The following is a 6358-nucleotide window of genomic DNA, read 5'->3' on the forward strand; positions in this document are numbered from 1 at the left end:
TTTCTTTAAACCTCCTTGCTCCTTCTCAGTCCTGAAAGATGAAGAATAAAATATTACCTTCATTGAAGTACGTATCACGTACTCAGTCATGTTATTCCAGATGGATTTTAAGCAGCTGTATTAGCAGTTTAAATACTACATACTAAAATGAATTTATACTTATCTGAACCATATCCAACATTTTCAAAGGTTTTATTGTCTGAATATTGTTACTTCTGTCTTCGTTAAAAGAAGTTCTTGATGTACCCACCATTTTTTTTCTCATAGATATATATATATATACAGCAGTCTCCGGGTTATGACAGGGGTTCCGTTCTTGAGATGCTGTATATGTATATATATATATATATATATATATATATATATATGTTTATATATGTGTGTGTGTGTGTGTGTGTATATATATATATATATATATATATATATATATATATACAGTAGACCCTTGACTCACGAACACAATCCATTCCTAGACCTTGGTCGTGTTCCAAATTGTTCGTGACTCGGAGCTAATTTCCCCATAAGGTTTAATGGGAATAATATTAATTGGTTCTCGACCCCTACGAACCAATATATATTATGTATATTTTGCCTTATTTTTACACAGATAATGTAAAAGTCAGTGTAAAAAACCTTAATATATCTAATAATAATAATGTAAACTAACAACACTATAAAACGTTTGTAAAGTGAACACTTACTATGACTGGCAGACTTCTGGCTTGACGGACAAGAGAAGAGGAGGGTGGTGGGTGGGGAGGAGGTTATTGTGCGGAAGGAGAACCCTCCCCCATCCAGGTCGGGGAGGTCTCGTTCCGGAGATTCAACTCTTCTAGGTTTTTTTGGTGAACGTTTAATCACAAACTTATCCAATGTCTGTTGCCTTTTCCTTCCTTGCATAACTTTTCTGAAATGGCTCATTAAATTTCATTGAGCATATTCACGATCCTGTTCGTAACAATTTTGTCCGGATGATACAATTCAAGGAAGCACTGGACATCATTCCACTTTTCCAATGCGGCTTTTATCACATCACTGCTGACATCTGTAACTTCCTCCCCAGCCTCCTCTTCGTCAGTTGATTGCTCCCGAGCAAGTTGCTCCTGCTGCTCTTTGTGGAGTTGAACAAGTTCATCCGCAGTCAAATCTTCTGAATGTTCAGCGACCAATTCCTTCAACATCTTCGTCGTTGACTTGTAGACCCCCATACTGTTGCCCATGGACACAATTTCTTGCACAATCTCTGCATCGAAGCCCTCAAAGTCACGGACAGTTACGCACTGGGGCCAAAGTTTCCGCCACGCAGAATTTAATGTGCGGTACGTAACTTCAGTCCATGCGTTATCAATGAGGGTTTATGCATGAAAAACATTAAAGTGCTTCTTCCAAAATTCTTTAAGGTTAATTTTGTCTCTTCAGTTACACGGAAGCATCTGGAGAAGAGCGCCTTCGTATATAATTTCTTAAAATTGCTATGACTTGTTGGTCCATGGGCTGGAGAACAGAGGTCGTGTTGGGTGGAAGGAACTTGAACTGAATGAAGTCATGTTCACTGCAGTCAGCAAGCCAAGTACGAAGGGTGTGCCGGGGCATTATCCATGATCAGAAGGCACCGCAGGGGTAGCTTGTTCTCTGTTATGGTACTGACTCACGGTCGGCGCAAACACTTCATCAATCCACTCCATAAAACAAGTTTCCGTGTCATCCCATGCTTTTGTATTGGCCCCTACCACAATTACATGGCAGTCTGGCCTTATTTACGTTGTGCTGCTTAAAGGCACGCGGGTTATTTGAATGGTAGACAAGTAGCGGCTTTAGTTTCAAGTCGCCACTTGCGTTTGAGCATAACAAAAGCGTAAGCCTATCCTTCATTGGCTTGTGGCCTGGGAGCGCCTTCTCTTCTTGGGTGATAAATGTCCTGTTGGGCATCTTCTTCCAGAAGAGGCCCGTTTCATCACAATTGAAACTGTTGAGCGACGTATCCTTCGGCCTTCACGAACTCGGCAAACTCAGTCACGAATGCCTCAGCAGCAGCCTTGTCTGCGCTAGCAGCCTCACCATGCCTAATTACAGAGTGAATTCCAGTTCTTTTCTTGAAGTTATCAAACCACCCTTTACTAGCCTTAAAATCATCTGGCGTGGCACTAGTAGGAGTTTCCTTCAGCAAACTCTGATACACTTGCCGAGCTTTCTCGCAGATGATCGGCTCGTTTACACTATCACCTGCCATCTGTTTCTCATGTACCCACTTCAAAATTATTTTTTCTGCCTCTTCGAGGGTTTGCGATCTCATCTTGGTTAGTACTGTCACTCCCTTCGCAACATTTGCTTCTTTAATGGCATCCTTGTTTTTTCAAAATTGTCGAAATTGTCGACTTGGCCATCTTGTACTCACTTGCGATATCGGTTCACGCGAACACCACGTTCAAACTTTTCTATAATTTCTTTCTTTTATTTCAATGGTTATCTTCCTCTGCACCCTCTTCTCACCATCACTCTTCACTTTCTTACTTTCACCACCACTCTTCACTTTCTTAGGGCCCATTATAAGAAAATCACAAGTTTTAGCGCAAAAAAATGCTAAGCGAATTGACGAACGTCTTGTACACAATGAGATGAGACAAAGAGCGATGCGTGGGTGACGCCGTGCGTGGGCGGCTGGAGGATGGCTGTTTCCCATGGCAACTCAAACGCTCTCACGTGTGCTGGGCGATTTCGCGCATTTTTCAAATGTTTGTGTCTAAAAATTAGTTTTGTGAAACAAAGTGAATTGTTATTTTCCAGAAATTTCCAGCATTTTTCAAATGTTCATGTCTCAAAATTAGTTCATGACCCAAACAGAATTTTTATTTTCCCGCATTTTTTTTTTGTTCGTATCTCAAAGTTAGTTCGTAGGTCAAGGGTGAAATTTTACCTATAATTTTGGTCGGGGATTGAGTTGTACGTGGGTCAATGCGTTCGTTAGTCAAAGGGTCTACTGTATATATATATATATATATATATATATATATATATATATATATATATATATATATATATATATATATATATATATATATATATATATATATATATATATATATATATATATATATATATATACAGTGGGGCATCGCTTATTCACGGATCAGTATTCACGGATCCAGTTAATCACGGGTTTTTTCTTGGACCGTTTCTCATGTACATCACTGTATGAATCGCTGCATCCACGGGTTTGTTGTGTGCGTATGCGATGTTTTTCGGTAGGCTAACCCCAATCGGCCGTGGTCCGATAACTACCAACATTCATTTAAAGACTCATATAATGATATTAACTGACAATAAAGGTAATAAAACCATTATCACCTAATATATTATTGTCATATCTTCGAATAAATAGCTATTCAAGGTTTATGTACGACGTTCATATTGGTAGGCTAAGCGTAGTTGCAGTGCGATAACCACCAGTACACAAACATTCACATTATGATATTAACTGACAATAAAGGTAATAAAACCATTCTTCCAATATATATTATAGTCATATCTTCATAATTAATAGCCTATTCGAAGAATAATTCCACATCATTGCACTCAACTTATCGTCGGAGTGGCCAGCCACAAAATGTAAGCAATATTCCTTTACGTACGAAAATGGTTTATGTATACGGTTGCGTTCAAAGCGACATTTTTTGTTTTGATAAACTTTTAGAAATTTTAATAGTAGTGGTAGTGTAATTACAGTAGTAATAACATTAATGCTAAAATTAATTCGAACTTCATTATTATTTTTGGCAGTATTCGTATATAAATTCTCGAACAATGAAGTCATACAAACGCTATTTGTCAGATATCGTAAGTATTGCTGTTTGTTATTGGCGACGAAGCGTAAACGAAATACATAAAAGCATTTTTTACCTTATATATTATCGTCATATCTTCATAATAAAAAGGCTATTCGTGGAGTAATTCCATATCAGTGAATCAATTTTATCTATGCGAGGCCAGCCAGCTGACAAAATGTACGTACGTATATGAAAATCAAATTATGGTAGCGTTCACAGCAAGATTATCTTTCGAAATTTTTATAGTACTATTCATGCTACGTAGTAATAATGTTTGGAATATATTTTACGTACGTACATTTTAATTTTCAATACAAATATCATCGTTATTTGGTAGTGAATAATAGTTTTTAGAATTATCATACATACACTGCATTGTTATGGGTTTGTGACATAGAATCGACTTTGCGACTTCGTCACTTTGATATTTTTTAACGATACAATAACTATCATTTGTACTACTAAAACCATCTTCACATAAGTACAATTTTTCGTAAGATATGTGTTGTTACAAAAGCTAGCTTATACAATAAAAGGCTTTTATAATTTAAGTCATCTTAGATATACATATGTACCCAAACTCATTTTGGGGACATTTACTACTGTTTCCTCGGATATTGAAATACTTTAGCATCATTCAAACACTTTAATAATAATATGCATCAAATATAGGCTATACTATACATCGTATACATACTACATACAGTATATACACACTATATACAGTACAGTTATATACACATACTTTTATATACAAAGTTAAAACATTATTACAACTATATCAAAATTATATATGAGTAGTGATCAGACGACAGCTGTGCACTGGACTACGTACGTACGTACTTGGAAGCTTATAAAACATAAAACAAACAAAAATTTTGTTGTTGTTAGTCGCCGGGATAGATTAACATTTTTCCAGAGATTAAAGAGCTGAATTTTGTTTTGAAGGTATGTCAACCGCGTTAGTAAATAGGTATCATCTTCTAAGGAATTTTTTTCTCTTCTTTTTGCGGAAGAATCTTCAAGCCATTTTGCATTCAAAGTAATGAGAAGGAATCATTCTATTCTTCATGAAATCAGTAAAATACTTACACTAATAATAAAAACTAAAACTACGTACTGTATGCAAAACACATACATCATCGTTAGCTTCGTGTGTGTAAACGTTCATTCTAAGAAATTACAGAGTAGTATAACTAACACCTGATTGGTTGGTGGTAGCCATGGAGATCTGTTATCCAATGACTGCCCTCTGCTTCTGTTCTATTTATAGACATACGCCATGGATGGCACTAGGTTTGAACGTTACCATGTTCGTGATTTTCTGACTGCTGACGGCAAAAATTACTCAATAATTTTCTTTATATAATTATTCCTTCGTGAAAACAATAATATAATATCGCGGTTGACATACCTTCAAAACAAATTCAGCTTTTTAATCTCTGGAAAAATGTTAATCTATCCCGGCGACTAACAACAACAAAAAATTTTTGTTCGTTTTATCTTACAAGTAGTACGTACGTATCCAGTGCACAGCTGTCGTCTGATCACTACTCATATGATTAACTTTGTATATAAAAGTATGTGTATATAAACTGTTAACTTTGTATATAAAAGTATGTGTATATAACTGTATGTAGTATTTGTAAACGATGTAAATATGTATAGCCTAGTATTTATGCATTATATTATTAAAGTGTTTGAATGATGCTAAAGTATTTCAATATCCGAGGAAACAGTAGTAAATTTCCCCACAATGAGTTTGGGTGCATATGTATATCTAAGATGACTTAAATTATAAAAGCTTTTTATGTATAAGCTAGCTTTTGCAACAACACATATCTTACGAAAAATTACTTATGTGAAGATGGTTTTAGTAGTACAAATGATAGTTATTGTATCGTTAAAAATATCAAAGTGAACGAAGTCGCAAAGTCGATTCTATGTCATGTTTTTAACTTTAACGTATAGTGGTATGAAAAACACCAGTGTGTCGTAGCGATGCGTCATCAATATAGTGGTATGAAAATACCACATGGTGTTGTAGCGATACGTGATCACAAAGTACAAATCCTTTTCCCGACCATCCTCAGAATTTTACGACTCTTCAACTTCAAGATCGATATGGTAAAATATATATAGTCATACTTATTGTTAAAATTCACAAGTTGAACTGCAAAACATTATTATATTTTGATTGTTTATGTACATATATTTTTGTGTTTATTTTTACGAATGTTTGTTTTGAAAATAATACCTATTAGTGAACATATGGTATTAATTGTCCCACTATTTTATATAGGTGATCTTAATTATCTCACATTCATTTAAACAGTATATATTAATATTTATTTAAATAAACTGTAATTAATAAATAACAATAATGAAAAACATAAAGGGTAAAAATGTTTTTGCTGCAGTAGTGTGTTTGTTTGATTATGCATCTGACCTCACATTTCCGAAATCTGAAAAATTCCAAAAACCGAAACATCGGAATGTGTGTGTACTGCACATTTTTTTAAAACACGCACACA

Source organism: Macrobrachium nipponense, chromosome 7 (assembly GCF_015104395.2).
Source record: "Macrobrachium nipponense isolate FS-2020 chromosome 7, ASM1510439v2, whole genome shotgun sequence".
NCBI lineage: Eukaryota > Metazoa > Arthropoda > Malacostraca > Decapoda > Palaemonidae > Macrobrachium > Macrobrachium nipponense.